We start from the raw sequence: 26,162 nt of genomic DNA, 5'->3' as shown, positions 1-26,162 counted from the left end.
ATACAGGGGGTTCCAGTACAGAGTCAACGTGCGGGGGTACGAGGTAGTCGAGGTGATTAAGGTCAAATGTACATGTGGGTAGAAGCAAAATGACTATGCATAGATAATAAACAGCGCGTAGCAGCATCGTAAAAAAGGGGGTCAATGCAAATAGTCCGGGTAGCCATCTGATTCATTGTTCAGCAGTCTTAAGGCCTGGGGGTAAAAGCTGTTAAGGAGCCTTTTGGACCTAGACTTGCATACTTGCTGTCCGGTAGCAGAGAGAACAGTCTATGACTTGGGTGGCTGAACTCTTCTGACAATCTTTAGGGCCATTCTGACACCGCCTGGTATAGAAGTCCTGGATGGCAGGAAGCTTTGCCCCAGTGATGTACTGGGCCGTATGCACTACTGGGGCTGTTTAGGAGACCATATTACCGCCAGCCTGGCAGTCATGAACGCAGTAAAAATCTACATGACTGTCGAGTCATGGTAATCTCCTTTAACACACACTGGTCCGCAGGGCTCTATTGTCCCTCTAGCCACTCTGACATCAATGCATTAATGCAAATACAATGGAAAACTCACCACACTGCGATTGATCAATTTGAAGAAAGAAGTTCAACAATAGGTTGAAAGAGTGGAAAACATGGTTGTGGGCTAACAATGAAATGGACAGCGATTTCTAAGTGGATGATTCTTTCAAAACACTCATATGCATATTAGAGCTCACGCATAAACATAGGCCTATACATGAGCCCGAAAAAACAAATTATTAAAATAATGATTCTGCCCATGGAAGAACATTTTTTTAAATACTGATTTAAGATCTTTGGTACATAATTTGTCTAGCCCAAATTAAACAAAATCAGATTAAACATAAAATTGCCCAATTTGTTTTAGATTTTGAATAGTCTAGTAATAGGGCTTTTTTCCCATAATTAAAAGACTGACATTACTTTTAGCTACAGCAACCCTCACTGTGTTTCCATCTCCGCCACTATTTCATTCCTTTCTCGCAGAGAAAGGGGCTGTCAACATGTTTGATGAAATATGTAGCGTTGTGAAAACATGTTACTATCGATGTTCCCAAACAGATTTCACTTGGTTTCCCAAGGGAAGCACTGGGTAGCTAAAGGAACAGGTTTGGAGAGCCCATGGCATACACAGTTTGGGCAAAATATCATCTGTGGCACAACAAAATAATTGGCGAAGCCTACCCAACATGAGAGAAAAACGGACCCGCAGGAAAGTGGCCTCCATTCATGTTAACAGATGTCTTTTTTTGTCTTGATGGGGATTTGGGCCCGGTCCTACTTGATAAATCTACCAGACATGAGTACTATGGGTCGGTAGACATTTATGCAGGTTACCTTGGACTATGGTGGTATGCTTGAAACACGTAGGCATTACAGACTGGATCAGGGAGAGGTTGAAAATGTCAGTGAAGACACTTGCCAGTTGGTCAGCGCATGCTAAGAGTATACGTCCTGGTAATCAGTCTGGCCCTGCTGCCTTGTGAATGTCTTACTCACATCAGCTGTGGAGAGCATGATCACACAGTCTTCCAGAACAGCTGGTGCTCTCATGCATGCTTCAGTGTTGCTTGCCTCGAAAACCGCAAAGAAGTAATTTGGCTCATCTGGTAGGCTGGTGTCACTGGGCAGCCCGCGGCTGGGCTTACCTTTGTAATGCGTAATAGTTTGCAAGCCCTGTCACATTCGACAAGCATCGGAGCTGGTGTAGTAGGATTCGATCTTAGTCCTGTATTGTTGCGTTGCCTATTTGATGGTTTGTCAGAGGGCATAGCGAGATTTCTTAAGCGTCCGGATTAGTGTCCCACTCCTTGAAAGCCGGCAGCTCTAGCCTTTAGCTCTGTCCTGATGTTGCCTGTAATCCATGGCTTCTGGTTGGGATACATAAACTCAGTAAAATAAACATCCTTTTTTCAGGACCCTGTCTTTCAAAGATAATTTGTAAAAATCCAAATATCTTCACAGATCTAAATTGTAAAGGGTTTAAACACTGTTTCCCATGCTTGTTCAATTAACCATAAACAATTAATGAACATGCACCTGTGGAAGAGTGGTTAAGACATTAACAGCTTACAAAAGGTAGGCAATTAACCTGTTAAGCCTATAGGGGCGCTATTTCATTATTGGATAAAAAAACGTGCCCGTTTTAAGCGCAATATTTTGTCACGAAAAGATGCTTGACTATGCAGCTTTGGACTATGCAGCTTTGGAAAGAACACAGTCTAAAGTTTCCAAAACTGCAAAGATATTATCTGTGAGTGCCACAGAACTCATTCTACAGGCGAAACCAAGATGAAACGTCAAAACAGGAAATGAGCAGAATCTCTGAAGCTCTGTTTTCAAATGTCTCCTTATATGGCTGTGAATGCAGCAGGAACGACCATGTGCTTTCTGTGGTTTCTTCAAGATGTCTGCAGCATTGTGACGTATTTGTAGGCATATCATTGGAAGATTGGCCATAAGAGACTACATTTTCCAGAGGTCCGCCCGGTGGCCTTTGTCTAAATTTGTGCGTAATCTCCAGTTGCGGTAATTTTGTCCTGGGATTCAGAACGGAACGCACACTTCCACGAAGGATATATCATCGAAGAGATATGTGAAAAACACCTTGAGGATTGGTTCTAAACAACGTTTGCCATGTTTCAGTCGATATTATGGAGTTAATTTGGAAAAAAGTTCGGCGTAATTGATGACTGGATTTTCGTTTTTTTTTGGTAGCCAAACGTGACGCGATTTCTCCTAAACAAATAATATTTCAGGAAAAACTGAACATTTGCTATCTAACAGATCATTCATTCAAACTGCATTTTATGCATTTTGCCAGCAGCTCTTCACAAGCACAGCGCTGTTGATGACTTCAAGCCTATCAGCCTAATTAATGGCTGGTGTAACCAATGTGAAATGACTAGCTAGTTAGCTGGGTGTGCGCTAATAGCGTTTCAAACCTCACTCGCTCTGACACTTGGAGTAGTTATTCCCCTTGCGCTGCAAGGGCCACGGCTTTTGTGAAGCTATGGGTAACAATGCTTCGAGTGTGGCTGTTGTCGATGTGTACCTGGTTCGAGCCCAGGTAGGGGCGAGGAGAGGGACGGAAGCTATACTGTTACACTGGCAATACTATAGTGCCTATAAGAACATCCAATAGCCAAAGGTATATGAAATAAATGGTATAGAGAGAAATGGTCCTATAAATACTATATTAACTACAACCTAAAACCTCTTCTTACCTTGGAATATTGAAGTCTCATGTTAAAAAGGAACCACCAACTTTCATATGTTCTCAGGTTCTGAGCAAGGAACTTAAACGTTAGCTTTCTTACATGGCACATATTGCATTTTTACTTTCTTCTCCAACACTTTGTTTTTGCAATATTAAAAGCAAATTGAACGTGTTTCATTATTTATTTGAGGCTAAATTGATTTTATTGATGTATTATATTAAGTGTTCATTCAGTATTGTTGTAATTGTCATTATTAAATGTTTTTTATTTATTTATTTATTTTTATTTTTAAAAATCGTCCGATTAAATCGGTATCGGCTTTTTTGGTCCTCCAATAAATCGGTCTACCTCTACTTTATATGCGTCTGTGTGTGTGGTGTAAAGGTGGTCTAGGTTTTTTTCCTCTGGATGCACATGTGACATGCTGGTAGAAATTAGGTGAAAAGGATTGAAGTTTTCTGCATTAAAGTCCCCAGCCACTAGGAGTGCCACTTCTGGATGAGCATTTTCTTGTTGGCCTTATACAGCTCTGAGTGCGGTCTTAGTGCCAGCATCGGTTTGTGGTAGTAAATAGACCGCTATGAAAAATAGATGACATTTAAAATAGTTTAGTCTACAGCTTATTGTGACGTACTCTACCTCAGGCGAGCAAAACCTTGAGACTTCCTTAATATTAGAGATCGCGCACCAGATGTTATTAACAAATAGGCACAGACTGCCACCCTTCGTCTTACCAGACGTTGCTGTTCTGTCTTGCCGATGCACAGAAAACTGTAGATTGACTGTAGATTATCCGTGTTATCTTTCAGCCACGACTCGTGAAACATAAGACATTACAGTTAATGTCCCATTGGTAGGATAGTCCCAAACAGAGGTCATCCAGTTTATTCTCCAATGATTGCACGTTGGCCAATAGGACGGATGGTAGAGGCGGGTTACCCACTCGCCAACAAATTCGCACAAGGAACCCAGATCTGCGCCCCCTGTATTGGAGTCTCCTCTTCATGTGAATGACGGGGATTTGGGCCTGGTCCGGGAAAAGCAATAAACCCTTTGCGTCCGACTCATTAAAGAAAAGATTCTTAGACCAGTTTGAGGTCAGTAATTGCTGTTCTGATATCCAGAAACTCCTTTCGGTCATAAGAGAGAGCGGCAGAAATATTATCTACAAAAGAAGCAACAAACAATAAAACACACAAAATAGCACAATTGGTTAGGAGCCCGTAAAAAACAGCAGCCATCCCCTAAAGCGCCATTACAAAAGGGTCATTACAAATATTAATGCGAGTAGACCGCTGGAAAAAGCAAGCATTTTTTAAATGGTCTGTTTGAGATACAAGTTGGAGGGGAGTGTTTTTTTAATAATTTATGCTTTGGCAACAAATAGAAGTATAGGACAAGTCAACAACATTATTTGGGTATGAGTTAACAGTATATTAACTTTTTTTTTACAGTGAGTTTCACTACACAGTTACTTTGACAGTTAAAAGACTATCAAATGCAATAAAATAACAGTTGGCTACTTTCTGTGAATATTCTATTCAACCTAACGAGAAACAGAGACACAGTAAGCTCTAAATGATTTATAACATCTGTTCTGGGAAAGCAGTCGTTCCTGTACCATCTAAAACGTGCCCATTAAAGTGCCCTGCTTTTCAAAAGACTAGGCTGTGAGCAGACTTGGGATGGGCAGGAACAGAGTCAGGGCTTGTCGGAGCACAACCACGTCTCCACATACACATGCATGCCAGATACCACACCCCTAATTATCCCAATGCTACTCACCCAATGCCACTGAGCCAACAGGAGCCTAGTTCCCGAGTGTATCTACCGTAACCTTTAGGCAATGTCAATGTCAAAGTTGCAGTATAAAAAAAAACACAGAAACAGATTCAATGTACTAACATGCATTAAAGGTCAGTGATGATGTCGTTGAACAGGATTTGCTACTCTGAGGACAAGTTGAGCGCAGCCTGAAGCTGTGGGGAGACATACAGTGAAGACAGAGGAGAGGAGTACGGTCTACGGTCACGTCCCAAATGGCACCCTCTTCCCTATCGGCTCTGGTCAAAAGTAGTGCACTACATAGTGTATGCGTCCCAAATAGCACCATATTCCCTATGTCTACGGGAGACTGATAATAGGCTAACGCTTACCTGCCGATGACAACTACCACCATGTGGATGATGCCCAGTGGGCATGGAGGATGATAGGCAGGCGGGTAGGGGCTGGCATGTGTTCACAGGGGTACCACCAAACAGGGGCCTTTATTATTTAAAAAAGTTACATGTGCCAGGGGCAAGAGGGGCATGCAGTCCTCCCCCCTAAAACCACGAGATGACAACGTGGCAAATCATTCCCAAGGGGTTCGAAGCACAAAGTATCGATTCAATAGAAAATGAAGATTAGGTCATCGGGCCCCTCAGAAGGTGGTTCTCCAAAACACCCATAGGCCTATGTGCAGCCGCCCTGAGTCTTATTGCGATATACCACAGCAGTGAGAAACTCAAACTGTCTCTGTGCATCGTTTACCTTGGTTTCCGTAGCAATGACTCTGCAATGAGCTCTGTTTACAAAGAGAGGCGATAGGGATTCAGTAATGAGAACTTGTACCACTGATATCAAAACATTTCCCTATCACTGCTTCCTACACAAGACCCACACAATCAATTTTCAGTTGCTTTTGTGAGGCCCTTAATAATATGCACAAGTAGTAACTATATAGCACATTTGATTAGCTACTAGTGCTGCTGAGGCACTACGACCTATATATATATATATAACACGGCAGAGGAGATGTGCTCACTGACTGAGGAAATCCATTAGGGGGCCACTCAGCAATCAGTGTAGGCTAGCACTGGCTCAAAGCCATCAGCCCCTTCTCATCAAGAGTACTGGCAGTGGGCAGGGGTGAATGACAGAGACAGACAGAGGAAATGTGTGTGTGTTTGTGGCAGTAAACTAAGTAAGCTATGCTGCATACTGCAGGGGAAGTTGCTAGTGTTGCAAGGTTGGCCAAGGACAGGGATTGCTTGCAGATGAATGGGTTTGCACAGGGAGCCAATGAGCTTAAGCCTCCATACTCTAAACTGGGCACCTGGCTGCAACCAACACTCTCCACCTCAGGGGTTCCCAACCTTTGTCCCCTCAGGGGCCCCTTTTTCACATTTGAAAAATGTTGTTTATTGAGATGGCCTATATTAAAATACACCACCAGCTTGACTTTGTCTAATTTGGGGAACCACTTTTAGGTAGGCTAATGTATAAATAATAAAAAATATATTATGAAATCAATTCTTGACCTGATTTTCCCCAAATGTACCAAATGTTTTAAAACGTATATCAACTCAATTTAATTATACATACTCTTTTACAGAAAGTGAATAGATCATTTGAGAGCGAAAGTCACACATTGTGTAAGATTACTTCCCGAGCAAAGTCCAATTTCTATGACTCCTCGAATTTAGAAGCTTCTGAATGTCAGAGCCAAACCAAATATATTCCTGCGTGCATCAGCCGCGTCTTCCTCGGGCATTTTACAGCTCGTTTCTAGCTTAAAGCATTGCAGATATATGCGTTGTTTGAGATCGGTAGAAAATATATTTTTTATCCCTCAAATCAAAGAAGGCTGCAGTGACCTCCGGGCTGCAGTGACCTCCGGGCTGCAGTGACCTCCGGGCTGCAGTGACCTCCGGGCTGCAGTGACCTCCGGGCTGCAGGCAGCACACAAGCACAGGACTGCATGAGCAGTGAGATCTTTTGCAGACATCTATTACACTTTCACAGGTCCAGGCTTCACTTTTCCACTGCTTGCAATATAAGTAAATGTGGAGCTTAGAGATCTCCTTCCATCACCTTGGCTGTTAGAAATATTATAAATAGTGATTCTATGATTACGGTTACAGTGTTCACTTCTCTCATATGACAAGGCTGCAGGCGTTCAGCCAGTAGCGTTAGTTTGCGACCGACCCCAACCTGGCTTGTGACCAATGAGGCCAACTCTACTGGCACACACTGACCCACTTCTCTCCCACTCCTTCTCCCCGCTTAGGTTAAATTGAAGGCCCAACCTACGATACCCCACCACTTCAACGGTAGGTCAGACTAAATCAAGTCACAGGCAGGCTAGCCAAAGCCTCATTAACAGAAATTCCAGGGGACATCACTCTTTCACAGCAATCAAATGTCAATATCTCTGCGACAGATCGCCTTTTTTTAAAATTATTATTTATTTATTTATTTATATATATATTTATTAAAACAGCACACACACAGTACAGCAGGAAAAACAGCTTCACCAGCGCACACACACACACAGCATAGAATGGGCCAGAATGCCACACAGAAAGGCCTTGAGAAGTCAAAGCAGTTGGGCAGAGGTACTATTGAGCAGCGTGAGATCTATTACAACTGTGGGGCACATTAAAGCTTTCAGCAACACAGGAAGATGTGATGCTTTATGCTCATATATTCCTTGGAACCCTGCTTAGCCAATGAACCCCCCCCAAGTGATGACTTCCAGTGGTACGGCAACAAGAATCACATGGTGGATGAATCCATACATGGATTAATGGACGGGGGAGGACAAATGCAGGCCTACAGTCTCTCGGCCTATAGATTTGCACTTTTGAGGCAGCCTGGCGTCTTACGTTTTTATACCTGAACTATTGTTTCACCACAAAGAGCCTACAGAATTGGGAATGGTGTGGATGCCCACCAACGCTTGCCCTCGAGTTCACTCCCATTTCAGAGACAGTCAAGCCATCATGTCTTAAAAGAGCAAGGTGTAGGCTACCTGCGGGCCAAACCACAGGGAAATGAAGCCCACTAAGACTATTCATCTGTCCCTATCAGGAGGTAGACAATATTCTGATGGGAGATAGGCCTAGATATCGGATAGAAATAGTATTGAAAAGTTTAAAGATGGAAAGATAAGCACCGCATGGGCACAGAACAGTTGGCTCCCTTCAGCCCTATGACTCCCACTGGTCACATTGTCAGGTTGAGGGCAGCAGCAGCAGCAGACACGCAGCCTGGCTGGAGTCATGATTTTATCGACCAATGCCTTTTTATATGCCCAAGTGTCTGCTTTTCAGAGAGCATTTAAAAGCATGCTTTTCCAGACTGTATGACTCAACAGCGTTCTGTACACACATACACACACTAGAGTCAACCAGAGACGTGAAACAAGTTCTCTTTTTAAAACCAGATCCTTTTACTTCAGGGTTCAAGGTTAGAATTGTTAAGTCATTTTTTTTTACTTTGCGCATCACTTTCAGAGTTCAATCAACATATCAGCGGATGTGGTTAACTCACGAAAAACCCGATGTATTGAGTGGCTGTGATTGAACATCCTGTCTACTAGACATTTACAAAAATGCACTAAAGCCACAAAACAGAAATCTACCTAAATTAGCCTAATTATTGGCAACATAGAACTATATATGACCTACTACACTGTCTGGCCGCAATAAGCAATCCATCACAGAAGTCTTATCCTTAGCTCGTGCATGACTATTAGGCTAAGATCTATCTATAAGTGGCTCTCACCCCCAGGGCAAAGGGCCCTCTAGTCCAGAGGGAGAATGTCACCCAGGGAGCACAAGCAGAGTTAAAAAAAAAAAATTTAAATGTAAAAAGTGTCACCGGGTTCACTTCAGCAGCACCCTTCTAGTCTGTAACTGAGGAGGACGGGAGAACACAAACACCACTCCCTTACACCACAAACCACGATGGCCACAATGACTCGACGCAACAGTACAGAGGATGGGCCCTGGTCAAAAAGGAGTGCAGAAAACAGGGAACAGGATGCCATCTTCAATAAATAGATCAAAAAGACCTCTTCATCATCCTCTGCATTGTAACAGAGTCATTGTGTCTAACGTGAATGCCAGGTTATTTTAGGGAACCTTTCTTTCTGGAACTGTGTGACAATGTGGGATCGGTCTAAGGAACTCCAATCTCAAGTGATTGAGGCGTCACTACAGACCCTGGCTCGATTCAAGGCTGTATCACAACCGGCCGTGATTGGGAGTCCCATAGGGCGGGTTAGGCCGTCATTGTAAATAAGAATTTGTTCTCGATTGACTTGCCTCGTTAATATAAAGTTATATATTTTATTTTAAAATCGGGCAAGCTAAAATACCCAGCAAACTAACCCCTGCCTTGAGGACGCGCACACACGCATCGTGCATGCCCTGCCCACTTAGTTTGAAGGATGCAAAATCCACTTGCCACATAAATCGCACCTTTAATTTTTGCTTTAATTTTACTCCTGTGACTCTCCCATACTCTTGCTTGTGCGTGACGGTTTTTCTATGAACGTTACGGCCGCGGAAATGTTTGTAATGACCTGTCAAACACACCCGGTAACCGCTGAAATGGGCTCAATGGAATACAAATGGAAGCTGCTATAGACCACCAAGTGCTAACAGTAAGTATCTGGATAATGTGTGAAATGCTTGATATGAATGTGCTATCAGAGAGGTATATTTTCTGGGTGATTTAAAATATTGACTGGCTTTCATCAAGCTGCCCACTCAAGAAAAAACTTCAAACTGTAACCAGTGCCTGCAACCTGGTTCAGGTTGTCAGTCAACCTACCAGGGTAGTTACAAACAGCACAGGAATGAAAATCACCAACTAAAAAGGCTCAAGCCACAGACAGAGCTAGGTCTAACAGAGGAAGATCGTCATATGAGAATGATAAGACACCCAGCTGCTATCCAGACGAGGAAGAGAAAGACTAACCACTCTCAGTAAAAAAAAAAAAAAAGGGCCTTAGCAGCTCTACGTCTTGGATGACGTACCACGGATCCACACAGGCCCGCTAGATGTACAGTTGTCCCACTAGAACTCCATATGGCTTCGGACTTCAGTGCGACTACTGCTGAAGCTGTGACTTCTGAGAAAATCGTCTTTATCCGTCATTCAATAAGAGCAGGAAACACGGATAGGGTTCCACTTGCTGCATCAGCTCATTAGTCTGCTTTCAGTGGAAATGAGGCTATAATGTGAATCTTTCCCCTCGGAATTGTCAAGACTGTCGTCCTGTCGATTACAAACGTGAACACTGGTTTGGCGAGTTAGAGAAGCATTACCTCGCCTGTCCTTTTTCCTTCAGAAATAGAAACGTGACTGTGTGGCAAACTCTGGGAAAACAAGTCTGACTGACCACCTCAGTTCAGAGATGTTGGTTTGACTTTAAAAAAGGTTATGAATGATGGATGTCTTGTCCCAGTCAGACTCCCCAGTTGGCCAGACTGTCTGGGAGGATGGGCTCCCAGCATGAGGCGGAGGAAAACAGGTGCTTTAATATTTGATGATGGAGTTCATCTGTCGGGCTGGGCCCCGCCCAGGCTGAGCAGAATTGGCCAGGGAGAGGTGTCTGACTAGTCGGGCTGACAGGATCATAAGCAGTGGGTTATAAGGATCTAAAGCCAGGCTACCGATGGACCTGCCCTGATGTATTAGGGGTCGACAGACGTAGCCTAGGCCTACGTGCACGTCGTGTCCATCCAAGCAGACACCGATTTGAATCTGTAACGTTGGTTAGCCGATTAAAAACACAGCGTAGGCAAGTCCTTCTCAGCATTCTGTATACCCCTCCACGTCACCACCCTACATCCTTTGAGGAAGAGAATTCATCATGCTCTAATTCACGGCAGTGACGTAAATGTAACAGAACTCCCCTCCCTTAGGAGGAATTGAACCGTGTACAATTTGTATAATCTTTTTTTTGGAAAGGATGGGGTTAATGACGACAATATGGTCTATAAATTGATGCTCGACTTGATCTTTGAACTGATATGGTACGGTCATGGTGTAAAGACGGCCTTTTCCAAGCCATTTGATTATTGATGATGTTGACCGTACGGCTAAACAATGAAAGAAAGCGAGGCCTTTTACAGTAAACGGAACTTGAGTCCAGGCCACCGCTGAGGCAAGCACAGATGGTTGTGTGGCTGGACTGAGGAGCAGATGGTAAGAACCCCAGGCTGTGTCCGGCCAGCCGGCAAACAAGTGACCAGTGAGCCAGGTTCTGAGGTCAGTGGTGTGTATCTTTCACCTCTAATAGGGCTGGGGGGAGTCTGAATCCATACTAAAGCTAGCAGCTCTAGATGGCAGAATGATGCTTCTACCTTTGAGGTTGACAAAGCAAAATGCATCAATATAATCAACAGTAAATATAACAAGCACAGAATGAAATTACATCCTCATCTATTGATCAATAGCATAACACCGCAAACAGAAATTAAGTTATTGATCCACTCATTGACCTGCTCATGATGCCTGCTGTTCCTAGTTTCTCATGGCCAATTGGCCAAAGCCATTAAGTAGTAGAAGAGTCCAGTTGTGCGCACCATGAATTAAACATTCGACAACTGGAGTGGGATACAGCTAAGCCCTTGTTGAATAACATTGTTTGTTTATTGTGTCTGAGAGAAGGAAAATGGTCATTGTCCTAAGAAAAACTTTCTTTGAGTCTGAAGTCACAGCACAATGAAGACGTAACCAGGCTACTGTTGGTCGCCTACACAGTTTAGCACCAGTAAAAATGCCAAGGGGGATGAATACTTTCACAAGCCACTGTAAATTGTCACTTAGGACCTGTACAGAGAGCCCCGATCCAGACAGACTGAATGCTCTTTCTTGTTAGACACATCCTAAACCCACACACACAGATGCACGCATGTCACATGCACAAACAGCCACCAGCCAATTCCAAACTAAATGAGATAATTCATCGCTTCCATTGGAACAGATCCACAAGTAACGGGACACTAAGCATCAAAAAAGGACTACAAATATCATTTCAAAAAATGTTTTGAAATAATAATACAAAATAAATTAAAATTAAATATATATATTTTTTATTATTATTTATCTTTAACGGTAGGAGTCTATAGCTTAGCCACTGATCTCCAAATGGCACTCATATTCCTTTACTACCCACAGCTTCTCTGTAGGCAAAGGCACAGCTGGACAAAGTCCCTCGTGTTGGGGTTGTGTTCACTCGGCTCGGCGCTCTAGCTTTAGCGCATGAACTTCCCTTCACTGGACACAGACAAAGGAGGCCATTCTCTCAGCCGCCACTCAAGAGCTCTCACTAGAGTTCCACAACAGCGATATGCCTAACGTTTGCTGCTAGACATGTGCCGCTGTTACTTTTCCAAGAATGGTGTGCCAAACTAAGAATGTGTTAGGTGGTAGCCTACTCGTGTTCAAAACGTGTGTTCTTGTTGAGAGATTAATTTAGATCGGCCTGCCTGTGAAACAATGACATAACGTATACAAATAGACAATGACTTCATTCTGTGGCGATGACTAACATGTACAGAACAATGAATAATGTCTCGAGAAAGGGATTTCTTTCAGTTGGGTCTACTGTATGCATTCCAGTGCCTCAGACAGGTGTCAATAATGTGGGTGAAACGAGAAAGGCGACACGCTGAATTACGGAGGCAGTGAATATTGGGGGTTAAGCCAGGCAGGGTTGTAATTGATTGTAATCAATGGGCGGGCCCGCCTAAGTGTTTTTTCTGGTCGTCTATGTCCAAAAGTGTAAACAAATATTAGAATTTTCTGGATAGAGGAACGCTTTAAATGTAAACTTAAACGATTAAAACCAGATATAAAGTATGAAGAAAAAATAATGGACCTATACAACTTTTTATAATATATTTTGAGAACTAACCATCACCAAAATAAAAGCTTGACAGTTCAAAAACAATTAAGACTATTAATTTTGTTATTATGTTTGTGAAAAAGAATACAGCATTATCCATGGCATTTAAACTGCAACATGTCCTCTCAGCTACATGGCAAAATGTGTATAATTGCAGGAAATAAGCTTTAAAACTGCAAAACAAAATCGGTGTGGAACTGCAAGAACGTGGCTTTGAAATGCTAAAACATCTCTACAGGGCCAAGATAGGTGCTGCTGAAATGCCCCGCCAACCACCTAAGCCCCTTTTTGGTCCATTAAAAACCCTGCCAGGGCCCAACCAGGGTTAAGCCAAGGACAACGAGTTACCATGGAATATCACTACTAGCATCATCCCAGCCCCAACTCACACTTAGCTTCCACCATCTTCCGTACTCTTTCACAGCACCATACTAACTAGTAGACACTACCCACAAAACCCATGCCCTCACTCAATAGCGGTTCAGCTGCCTGTGCCGTAAACAAACGCATGACAATGCACTCATCCAGTGTTCACACAATACACAAGGCTCTAGAGCACCAGCTGGGACAACAGACAGAGAACAACTAAAAAGACACAGTCAAAAGAGTTTGAGAGAGCTCAGGTACAGGTTCATGAACCCTTAACATAAAAACACCAGCTTAAAAGATGACTTCATCTCTACTAAATAATGATAGAACAAGGTGTCTCATAATATGCGTGTGAACATTCCCATTATCCCTCCTATTTTATCAGATTGTGACTCAACTTATGAGGTTCACACCTCAGATAAACACACAGGTGCAACAAAGTCATGAATGGACCCTGATCTGTGAGAGTTGTGAAAAACAACGCAATACATACTCTTCCCATGCCCCAGGCTACTGATGATAACATTGCCCTAAATGTCTTAACAGTGGAAAGTATTCAGATTCCTTGACTTTTTCCACATTGTTACGTTACAGCCTTATTCTAAAATTGATACAATTATTTTTTTCCTCAATCTACACAGAATTCCCCATAATGACAAAACTAAACCAGGTTTTTAGAAAGTTGGGCAAATTTATTAAAAAAACATATTATTACTTATTATTACTTATTTACATATTATTACATATTATTACTTATTTACTTAAGTATTCAGACCCTTCGCTATGTGACTAAAAATGGAGCTCAGGTGCATCCTGTTACATCCTTGAGATGTTTCTCCAACTTGGTTGGATTCCACCTGTTGTAAGTTCAATTGATTGGACATGATTTGAAAGAGGGACACACTTGGTCTAACAGTCTAACATAAGGTCTAACAGTTGAAAGTGTATGTTAGAGCAAAAACCTAGCCACAAGGTTGAAGGAATTGTCCGTAGAGCTGAGACCGGATTGTGTTGAGGCACAGATATGGGGAAGGGTACCAAAAACATTATACAGCATTGAAAGTCCAAGAACGCAGTGGCCTCCCGGCCAAACTGAGCAATCGGGGGAGAAGGGCCTTGGTCAGGGAGTTGACCAAGAACCCGATGGCCTCTCTGACAGAGCTCCACAGTCGCTCTGTGGAGATGGGAGTTAACTAAAGGTTTACAAAAAGATTGAGAACCTTCTAGAAGAACAACCATCTCTACAGCGCTCCACCAATTAGGCCTTTTTGGTAGCCACTCCCTAGTAAAAGGCACATGACTCCGCTTGGAGCTTGCCAAAAGACACCTAAAGGACTCTCAAACCATGAAAAACAAGACTCTCTGGTCTGATGAAACCAAGACTGAACTCTTTGGCCTGAATGTCAAGCGTCACATCTGGAGGAAACCTGGCATCATCCCTACTGTGAAGCATGGTTGTGGCAGCATCATGCTGTGGGGATGTTTTTCAGTTGCAGGGACTGGGAGACTAGTCAGGAATCAGGATAAGACAAAGATGAACGGTGCAAAGTACAGAGATATCCTTGATAACCTGCTCCTGAGTGCTCAGGACTTTAGACTGGGGTGAAGTTTCACCTTCCAACAGGACAACGACCCTAAGCACACAGCCAAGACAAGGCAGGAGCGGCTTCAGGACATGTCTCTGAATGTCCTTGAGTAGCCCAGCCAGAGCCCGGACTTGAACCAGATCCAGCATCTCTGGAGAGACCTGAGAATATCTGTGCAGCGACGCAGCCCATCCAACCTGGCAGTGCTTGAGAGGATCTGCAGAGAAGAATGGGAGAAATTCCCCAAACGCAGGTGTGCCAAGCTTGTAGCGTCATACCCAAGAAGACTTGAGGCTGTACTGTAATCGCTGCCAAAGGTTCTTCAACAAGGTAATGAGTAAAGGGTCTGAAAACGTATGTAAATGCGATAGAAATGTTTGCTAAAAAAATTAACTAAAAACCTGTTTTTGCTTTTAATCCATTTTAGAATAAGACTAAGGTTACATTTCCTGGTTGCAAAAATTCTAATAGTTTGCCTAATTTCAGTTTGTGACAAAACAATCTAGAGTAGAGAATCATTGTATCATCTAAACCGCTGAGGAATATATTTTCCATAACCAAAGATATTGTATTTTCAGCTGGTGTACAAAACTGAAAGTAAAATCCTCAAAAGATGAAACTTAAGGAGAGCATAGAAATACGGCATAGAACAGATCTACCACTTCACAGATTTGCATACAATGAGAATGACAGACCTATAACACATTTCTGTGAATTTGGTAAGGTGCCCAAAAAGTTACATATGGCAGCTTTAAAAAAATAATAGCAAACAAGTCACTGGCCAAACTGCTAAGGGAGCATTTATTTTAAGATGTATTTCCTCAATATCCTCTGATCACAGCTGGGTAGGTAATATGCCAGGCTGTGTTTCTCAGAGAGACAGCCCTCCCTAGCTACAGGAGGCCATGCAGAGTTGGCAGCACACAGACTGCCAAACCCCAGCAAGAACAGACGCCCGGGCCATTAATTATCTATGGATATCAGATAGGCTAGGCTGGTCCACAGGGAAGAGCCTGGAGGAGAGAAGAGACAGAATGGGGAGTGCCAGGCCAGGGGGCAGGGAGGGAAGGCCTGCCCTTTGTGTTCTTCTTTCCCTGCTCCAGGACCTCATGCTGCATTCTTTAACCAAATCACAAACAAAACCAGAGGACAAATTTGAATGCTATTTTCAAGAGGATTAGCCTAACCTGCTCTCCAAGTAGAGCTGCTGGAGAAGAGCTGAGAGCATTTAAGCTCATGTACTAATCCAGCTTCAACGATTCTGGGCAAGATATACAGTGGATGTCCAGTTGTTCATCAGGCTCGTGTCAACTCTCTCAACTCTGGTGGGACATGTTAAAGCAGAATCAGCACTGGCTAATTGTTAATCTTGTTAATGAGCACTGGGGGAGCTTTAATCCCTTCCTCTGAGTGATTAAGAGAGACACCAGAGAGCGCAGAGTTCAGGAGCTTATGCAAGAGGGTGCAACACTATAGAATTTTCACATTGAAACAGCCTATATATCATGTTCAACAGACATTCTTCTTTGTCCTGGAGAATAAGCAAGCATTCATGTGAGCTCTAGCCCTAATGCATTAGCATCTGTTAAATCTGTTAATTTAATCAATATATTATTACAGTTTTACCGTTGAAATTGTAGGAGTGGACACGTTGTTTGCAGGGCGCACAACCTAGGCTACACTTGTGAGTATTACATTTGTCAATTTATTCATCGTCTTGTGCTCCTGTCAAGCTTGAGTAACGACACGCACCTCATTACGCATAGAAGTAGGCCTAGGCTACCAGGCCTGCACGAAATGTACTGTAGGCCTAGAAAATGTTTCCATTTGGAGATCTGATACCATTTCTGATCGTCTTAACTCAACATCACTATAGCTTCTAAAACTACATGTTTTAAACAGTCGGTTTTCACATACATATAAGACGCATGTCTAAATGGCCTGGCTCCCCCTCCACTCAGTATTTTTGTTAAACAGAAAACCCAAACATTTGGCAGCAGATCCACAAGGTCTACCATGAGAGGTGACTGTATAGTTAGTTACCTTAAGGAAAAGCACATTTAGTAAATCCGTTTTCTCTTGTGAGAGCTTCCCATGTCTGGAATACACTGCCATCAGACACACATAACTGCACCACATACCACACTTTCACAAAATGCTTGAAGACATGGCTAAAGGTCAATCAGATTTGTGAACATGGTCCCTAGCTGTGTGTTGCCGCTTTCCATGTTATCTGTAGCTTGTGAGGTGTGGAAACACTTTGTTGCTTTTATTAATTTTGTCTTGCTGCTTTTTGTTCTATGTTGCTATGTCTGTATGCTACGTCTTGCTTGTCCTATGTTGCTATTGTCTATATTGTAATTGTTTTTAATAACCTGCCCAGGGACTGCGGTTGAAAATTAGCCGGCTGGCTAAAACCGACACTTTTACTGAAACGTTGATTAACGTGCACTGTCCCTGTAAAAAATAAAATGAACTCAACTCAATACATTGACAATTACAATAGTTCCCCAATGTAGCATATTTGGAGAAAAATAAATAACTCGGGGGGGAATGTCATGCTCTGATCCGGTGGAAACATCATAACATAGGACGACCTTGCACAAACAGCCTACAGCTGTGTCTGTCTGTCCAGAGTTCACTGGCACAGGAAACAGAGGGTCCAGAATATTTTATAGAATGTTGCAAGTTAGCTAGCACCAGCTTCAGGACAGACCAAGTTAATACGATGTTTCAAGTTCCTTGAAGACAGGCCATGCATAGCCAATGTGATTTCTAAGATATATATATATATACACACACATACAGTTGAAGTCGGAACATACACCTTCGCCAAATACATTTAAACTCAGTTTTTCACAATTCCTGACATTTAATACGAGTAAAAATTCCCTGTCTTAGGTCAATTAGGATCACCACTATTTTAAGAATGTGAAATGTCTGAATAATAGAAGAGAGAATGATTTATTTCAGCTTTTATTTCTTTCACCACATTCCCAGTGGGTCAGAAGTTTACATACACTCAATTAGTATTTGATAGCATTGCCTTTAAATTGTTTAACTTGGGTCAAACGTTTCGGGTAGCCATCCACAAGCATCCCACAATAAATTGCGTGAATTTTGGCCCATTCCTCCTGACAGAGCTAGTGTAACAGTCAGGTTTGTAGGCCTCCTTGCTCGCACACACTTTCTCCAGTTTGCCCACAAATTTTCTATATGATTGAGGTCAGGGCTTTGTGATGGCCACTCCAATACCTTGCCTTTGTTGTCCTTAAGACATTTTGCCACAACTTTGGAAGTATGCTTGGGGTCATTGTCCATTTGGAAAACCCATTTGAAACAAAGCTTTAACTTCCTGACTGATGTCTTGCGATGTTGCTTCAATATATCCACATAATTTTCCAGCCTCATGATGCCATCTATTTTGGGAAGTGCACCAGTCCCTCCTGTAGCAAAGCAGCCCCAAAAAATGTGCTTCACAGTTGGAATGGTGTTCCTCGGCTTGCAAGTCTCCCCGTTTCCTCCAAAGACAACGATGGTCATTATGGCCAAACAGTTCTATTTTTGTCCTCTGGTCTGATGAAACATTTCTCCAAAAAGTACAATCTTTGTCCCCATGTGCAGTTTCAAACCCTAGTCTGGCTTTTTTATGGCTGTTTTGGAGCAGTGGCTTCTTCCTTGCTGAGCGGCCTTTCAGGTTATGTCAATATAGGACTCGTTTTACTGTGGATGTAGATACTTTTGTACCTGTTCCACCAGCATCTTCACAAGGTCCTTTGCTATTGTTCTGGGATTGATTTGCACTTTTTGCAACAAAGTACATTCATCTCTAAGAGACAGAACGCGTCTCCTTCCTGAGCGGTATGACGGCTGCGTGGTCCCATGGTGTTTATACTTGCGTACTATTGTTTGTACAGATGAACGTGGTACCTTCAGGCGTTTGGAAATTGGATGAACCAGACTTGTGGAGGTCTATCATTTTTTTTCTGAGGTCTTGATTTCCCCATGATGTCAAGCAAAGAGGCACTGAGTTTGAAGGTAGGCCTTGAAATACATCCACAGGTACACCTCCAATTGACTCAAATTATGTCAATTAGCCTATCAGATGCTTCTAAAGCCATGACATCATTTTCTGGAATTTTCTAAGCTGTTTAAAGGCACAGTCAACTTAGTGTATGTAAACTTCTGACCCACTGGAATTGTGATAGATTATTTAACTTAAAATTCACTGTCTGTAAACAATTGTTGGAAAAATGACTTGTGTCATGCACACAGTAGATGTCCGAACCGACTTGCCAAAACTATAGTTTGTTAACAAGAAATTTGTGGAGTGGTTGAAAAATTAGCTTTAATGACTCCAACCTCAGTGTATGTAAACTTCCAACTTCAACTGTAGATAGATATATATATATATATCTTTTTAAATCAGGACATTTTCTACCTGCAGGCTGCAATGTTTTAATTTGTTGGCTTTATGTATGTAGGCTATTTTTACATAGTTGGCAATGACAATAGTAGTTACTTTTAGATATAATTTTGATTAACCACATGAGATTGACTGAGATATTATAAATTAAATGACACTTCCATGAAAATGTGCATATGAAAATCATAACTGGCTTGCAGATCAGTCGAAATGGAATGATAACTGTCACTCCAAATGGAGAAGGTTGCCGACCGCTGGTGTGGTCTAGCTTAACGGCAAATCTGCGAAGGCCAGCAGGCAACGGGAGGAGGGAACAGATTTTTTTCTTCTGGTTAGGCAATATTGATCTGGCTCCCTCTTTTTACTTCATTTATAAATCACAGTGCTTAATAAAAAGCATCAGACATGCTCAAAGGCCTACATACAGTTCATTTTATTCAAACATAGCGTGTCTATTCATGAAGAAAAAAAAGTTGAACATTTACACCAATGGATTGTTTTTTTTGTCAGGGACAGCCCTAATTAGCCTACACATTTTAAGTCTACAGCGTTCGGAGAGTTTCACCATTCTTAACATGTTACACCCTTCTCAACACAACCCAGATATCCCAACATAGATACACCTCAACCTCAGAGGAAAGAAAACACCATGGCTAAACTATTTAACAGCTAGGACGGTGGTATAGCCGACTGTAAAGGGCGACTGTAAATCATGCACAAACAAATGACACGCATACATGTCAGAAACGCTGACAAACATTGTAATAACCTAACATCAAGAGAACACCAACGAGTCAACATTCCTAAACTTGACTGACAAATATCCACTAACAACTTAGGATACAGTAGCCTAACTAGGACAGGCTTGAGGGCTAATGGTTCTCTGCGTCAGTGCATGCAGATATCCCTCGTCTGTATTCTGTGCTCTGGCATGCAAGTCTACCGGGAGACTCACATTACCCCCAGGCTGCGTGGCTCCACTGGGGCTCACTGACCTCCATAACGCCATGCAAGTCCTTCCATCTCCCTCTGTAATGGTTGAATTTATCATGAGAGTGAGAATGTACCTCTGGGAATCAAGGTTCTTCATGTCTTTTTAACCATTATGGAGCCAAATCCATACATGAAATCCAACATTGTGTTTCGCTGCATAGACCTTGACACAGTGTGCAGTGTGGCTGTCCTCTTATGACCACCACACAGACAATTAAATCCAACCGGTCAGAGACTGTCGGGGATTTTACAATGACAAGGCCACAACAATCACACTACCATCAGTCAGTGTTTTACAAGTTGCAGTTAGACTCACTTCCAATTGAAGTATGCATGGCATGCTGGTTTAGAGAGGAATGTGCAGAGGTAAAACAATGGATTCTTTACCTCTGGGCCAATGTGGCTGGAGCCTTTAAGCCAATGACTGTATAGATGAATGGACAAAGCCATCACATGACACCATTCCTTCCTATGCCAAGATTCAATAACGCATTGACGCCAAATTAAGTGGGTTAAGATGTCGTTTCATGGAGACGTAACATGCACAGTTTGAGCTACTCCAGGAAGTGACGTTGCAGGCTAGCTCAGCGCTCTCATTAGCACATGCATGGCCAGCAAGGGGCCATTTGTGCCTGATGCTGATTGTTACATGTTATTACACGCTTACAGTAGCCAGCAGATTCCGACCCTACCGTTACACTTCGGTCGGAACGCAGTCATGTTTAGATTAAGAAAACACGAAACATGTACCTTAAAGCAAGGATGGGATGTGCCACTGTACTCCAAATTCGACCGACAGAACAAGTCAAAAGTTTGGACTCACTCAAGGGTTTTTCTTTATTTAATTTTTTTTTTACATTGTACAATAATAGTAAAGACTGAAACTATGAAATAACATATGGAATCATGTAGTATCCAAAAAAAATGTTTCATATGAGATTCTTCAAAGTAGCCACCCTTTGCCTTGACAGCTTTGCCTTCTTTCAACCAGCTTCTTGAGGTAGTTACCTGGAATGCATTTTAATTAAGGTGTGCCTTGTTAAGTTAATTTGTGGAATTTATTTTCTTCTTAATGCGTTTTTGCAAGTCATTTGTGTTGTGACATGGTAGGGGTGTTAAACAGAAGATGGCCCTATTTGGTAAAAGACCAAGTCCATACTATAGAAAGAACAGCTCAAATAAGCAAAGAGAAACAACAGTCCACCATTACTTTAAAAGACATGAAGGTCAGCCAATCTGGAAAATGTAAATGACTTTGAAAGTTTCTTCAAGTGCAGTCTCAAAACCATCAAGCGCTATGAAACTGGCTCTCATGAGGTCCGCCACAGGAAAGGAAGCCCCAGAGTTACCTCTGCTGCAGAGAAGAAGTTCAGTAGAGATAACTGCACCTCAGATTGCAGCCCAAATAAATGCTTCAGAGTTCAAGTAACAGACACATCTCAACATCAACTTTTCAGAGGAGATTGCGTGAATCAGGACTTTATGGTCGAATTACTGCAAAGAAACCACTACTAAAAGACATCAATAAGAAGAAGACACTTGCTTGAGCCAAGAACGACAAGCAATGGACATTAGACCAGTGGAAATCTGTACTTTGGTCTGATGAGTCAAAATTTGAGATTTTTGGTTCCCACCGCCGTGTCTTTGTGAGATGCAGAGTAGGTGAACGGATGATCTCTGCATGCGTGGTTCCCACCGTGAAGCATGGAAATGGCGTGATGGTGCTTTGCTGGTGACACTGTCAGTGATTTATTTTCGATTTTCAAGGCACACTTAACCAGCACACCATTCTGCAGCGATACACCATCCCATCTGGTTTACGCTTAGTGGGACTATCATTTGTTTTTCCAACAGGACAATGACCCAACACACCTCCAGTCTGTGTAATTGCTATTTAACCAAGGAGAGTGATTGAGTGTTGCATCAGACGACCTGGCCTCCACAATCCCCCGACCTCAACCCAATTGAGATGGTTTGGGATGACTTGGACAGCAGAGTGAGAGAAAAGCAGCCAACAAGTGCTCAGCATATGTGGGATCTCCTTCAAGACTGTTGGAAAAGCATTCCTCATGAAGCTGGTTGAGAGAATGCCAAGAGTGTGCAAAGCTTTCATAAAAGGCAAAAGGTGGCTACTTTGAAGAATCTCAAATATGAAACACTTCTTTGGTAACAACATGATTCCATATGTTATTTCATAGTTTTGATCTCTTCACTATTATTCTACAATATAGAAAATAATCTAAATAAAGAAAAACCCTTGAATGAGTGTGTGTCCTAACTTTTGACTGGTAATGTATATCCAAACTGATACATCAAGAAGATTGAAATGCTGCTAGTTTTTTTAGCAATCGTTCTATCTATTCTGTGTAACAGTTGGTGTAAATGGGAGAATTCGGTGTACAACGCAATTTCTCATCCCTGGATTGAGGTACGTTTTCCGACCCATAGCTCATGCTGGCTCCGTAGGGTCTTAACCATGATGACGTTCCGACCCCAGTGCAGCTCAGTATAAACTAGCCCTTGATAATGACTCTCAGTTCCATTACATGACACATAAGTGTCATTGGATGAAGGCATCTTCTGTACAGGGTATTTTGTTAAGCGCCCCCAACGCTCGGTCTGAACATTAACACGCCGCATCACTTGCGTATCCCCCCCTTTTGGAAGCATAAGGACCTTCTCTTTCATATCAGCAAGAAATAATTTTCAAAAAACAAATATGGTTAAATTGATACACACCTTTACAGAGTTAGTGTTCCCACCCGGCCATATTTCCATGTTACAGCACTTGTTCACGGAAAACAGACGGAAGACAGTCAGAAATAGTGTGCAACTGCAGCCTGCAATTTGGAGCATTCTTGCAAGTGGGTATTCCTGCATCTGCAGGAACGCCCCCCCTCAAGCATCCCATTGGTTCCTTCATGAACACCCCTCCTCGAGTATCCAATTGGTTCGTTCATGAACACCCCACCCCCTGAGAAAATGTTCATGCTTGTGCGACACTTTTATACAGTACATGTCAAAAGGGAAATAAAAAAGTTATGAGTTTTCCCACCGGTAGACAGTGTTCCAGCCTGCCGAACACTTGCCTTCACCTTCGTAACCAAAACTGCAGGAAAAAAACAGCGCCGACAGTACAGCGGGATGAAGCTACACTGTGTGATAGCTAGCTATCACATGGTGTCGCCTCTGCCTCCCGCCTGCTGTGTATCGGAGAAAAATATGCCTGACAGGCAGGGGCAAAGGGCACTGCCTACTGCTAGCTACTTCGGTACACAGCAGGCGGAAGCAACACTGTGTGCTAGCTAGCTTGCTAGTTAGATTGCTAGCACATGGTGTCACACCCTGCCTCCCACCTGCTGTGTACCGAAGTCATCCCTATGACTAACGTAAACTTGTACATCGCCTTGGTCCGCACAATTGCCCTTATTTTAGAGTCCCAAAAACATAATACTTCCAGATCAACTGGAATGTCAATACCATTGTAAAACACAATTTCTCCCCTTTCCAACAGAATCAATTACATGACCTAAACGCTGCCCGTTTCTGCATAATACAAGCAGGCAATGAGCCCAGTCGGGTCTTTTTAAAAATGGCGGGTGGGGAAGCAAAACTAATGCGTGATAGTGAGAAGGAGAGATGTTGTGTGGGAAAATTGCTTTTTTTCCACTCGATCTGTCCAACTTATTACCTTATCGCCTCTAAAATGTAAATAAAACACTATAAAGAGTTTATATAATGTGTCATTACATACCTATTTGAAGGTTTGTGTCAAATTTGAATTGGGTTTTTAGGGCGGTGCTAAAGTGAACCTAGAAGTAAACAGCGGCTTTGAGAATGATGATCGCATGCAATGATGACGGAAAAAATGACTAGGTATCTCCCCCTTACCCCCATCACTGTCTATTTCTTGTTTTTAAAGGATGAGAGAAGTGCTACACCTAGTGGAGAGAGATTGTAAGACAGAAATAGTTGCTTTATGCGTGCTGTACGTTACGACATGTAACGGAGGGTCAGTTTTTTCAACTTTTCTCCAATACTATAGAGCCATTACCATGTCGATCAACGCTTGAATAGAAACCTAGTTCACACCCCCGATTTTGACGTCAACACAGTTGCTACAGTCCCATTAGTTTTCTTTGTAGCCTAGTTTGAATGTTGCGGTTGCGCACATTTGTACGGAATGGGGCGAGTTTACGTTAGCTGGCTAAGCTAGCACAGTGTCCTTCCCGCCCGCCTACCGAACACCTGCCCTCGCCGTCATTAACAGAACTGTGGAAAAACAGTGCCCAACAGGAGGGGGCGAAGGACACTCTACCGGTGTGTACTAGCTATAGCTAGCTACCGTTGTCGGCCCGCCTCTTCCTCCTGTGGGGTTTATCGGCAGTTGTCATCGAACTTCATAGCGCATTACCGCCATCTACTGTACTGGAGTCATCTTTTTAAAAAGTACCAATAGAAGTATAGATGCAGGAACACCCCAAATTACGGGCTGCAGTTGCACCCTTCTCTTTGCTAATTAGCCATCTGCGTCGCTTTACACCTATGTGTAAATGGAAGATGGACGCCACAAAGTGTAGTCACTGAAATATACTGAAATATACGGTTAATTAAAAAATTGCAGTTATGAAATTATTTTTTGATATTAAAGTAGAGGGATTTGTTTCTAGAACCGTACCGCAATTGAGAATCGATTCACGTTCAGATTGACCGTTTTGGCTTTCGGAACAACGTTAGACCATTATTGGGCTACGTGTAAACAAGCGTAACGGTGAGGGTCTGAATCTGCTGGCTAATGACTCAGAGTACTGTAAATTAGGCATTGCTGTGACTTAGCTGCTGAATCAGGCCTGAGAAGGGATAGTTAATGTCATGACAAGACAGGACTTCCACTGAAAAACTGACACACACAGGTGACTCAAACTCGTACTTACCTATTGAAACAGACGACGCATCAGCTTGCGCTACAGCAAATTCATGAATTGAAAAGTGAAGAGGATGATTGAATATTAAGTGCTGGTCCAATTGCTAACGTTGGCTAGTAAGTTAGCTAACTAGCAAGTTCAAGGCAGTAGTCTGGCTAGCTCGCTAAATTATTAATGTTCAGTTAAATAGCCTTACACTGCTTGCTGAACGAAGCCCATTCATTAAATATGAAAACTTACGATCATATTATATATGACTGAGAAAGTCAAATCCACATTAGCTAGCTAACTAACGTTAGACTGCTTTCTCTGAAGCAGGCGTTTTTTTCTTCTTCAGTCAGGCGTATGGTCCACCAATTCATCCAGATTTTCTTGTCGCCTCCCTCCTGGTGTTCATTTCCATGTCTTGTCAAAGAAATATTGTATGGAAAAACGTTTGTTTCCGCTTGTTTAGTAGCTAGCTAGCTGAAGGGCTCCTTGTGGCGTTCAGTGTTGCTAAGCTCGGCGCTGTCAAGACTGTGCACTCGGTCGCTCACCCGAATCTCTGAATCATCCACACGCTCACCGCTTCAAGCACAGCTGACCCCGACGTCAGAAATATAAACATACCCTCCCCTTAACCCCAACATTTGAATTTTATGTCAACCTGAGAAACAGCACACTTTTCTTGCTAGCATTTCTGTGATACTGATGATTCACAGTGAAATAATTAACTTACCATTTATCAAATGTCATTGAATAAAATTATTTCTGCCAGACCACCAGGTGGCAATATAATCTTTTTTTTTTTATCAATAAAGGCTTTCTTTGAACGTATTGATTGTAATCAAATCAAATCAAATTTATTTCTATAGCCCTTCGTACATCAGCTGATATCTCAAAGTGCTGTACAGAAACCCAGCCTAAAACCCTAAACAGCAAGCAATGCAGGTGTAGAAGC

The 26,162-nt window shown here is 42.5% G+C and overlaps 1 protein-coding gene across 7 annotated transcripts in view; it reads right to left on the bottom strand.

The window, feature by feature from the left end:
- Positions 1-25,891, bottom strand: part of LOC110499014 (serine-rich coiled-coil domain-containing protein 2) — an 88,149-nt gene extending 62,258 nt beyond the window's left edge. For 5 of the 7 annotated variants that reach the window (XM_021575813.3, XM_021575811.3, XM_036955856.2 and 2 more), the window contains exon 1: positions 25,232-25,891. The gene's annotated coding sequence lies outside the window, so the exon portion shown is untranslated. The remainder of the gene's footprint in view (positions 1-25,231) is intronic. The other 2 variants (XM_036955855.2, XM_090212428.1) reach the window with 1 other exon arrangement.
- Positions 25,892-26,162: the final 271 nt, after the last annotated feature.

The sequence above is a fragment of the Oncorhynchus mykiss genome, chromosome 20 (assembly GCF_057628025.1).
Source record: "Oncorhynchus mykiss isolate SJ-2025 chromosome 20, ASM5762802v1, whole genome shotgun sequence".
NCBI lineage: Eukaryota > Metazoa > Chordata > Actinopteri > Salmoniformes > Salmonidae > Oncorhynchus > Oncorhynchus mykiss.
Note: the sequence above shows the minus strand (reverse complement) of the source record. Positions and strands in the feature narration are given on the sequence as shown.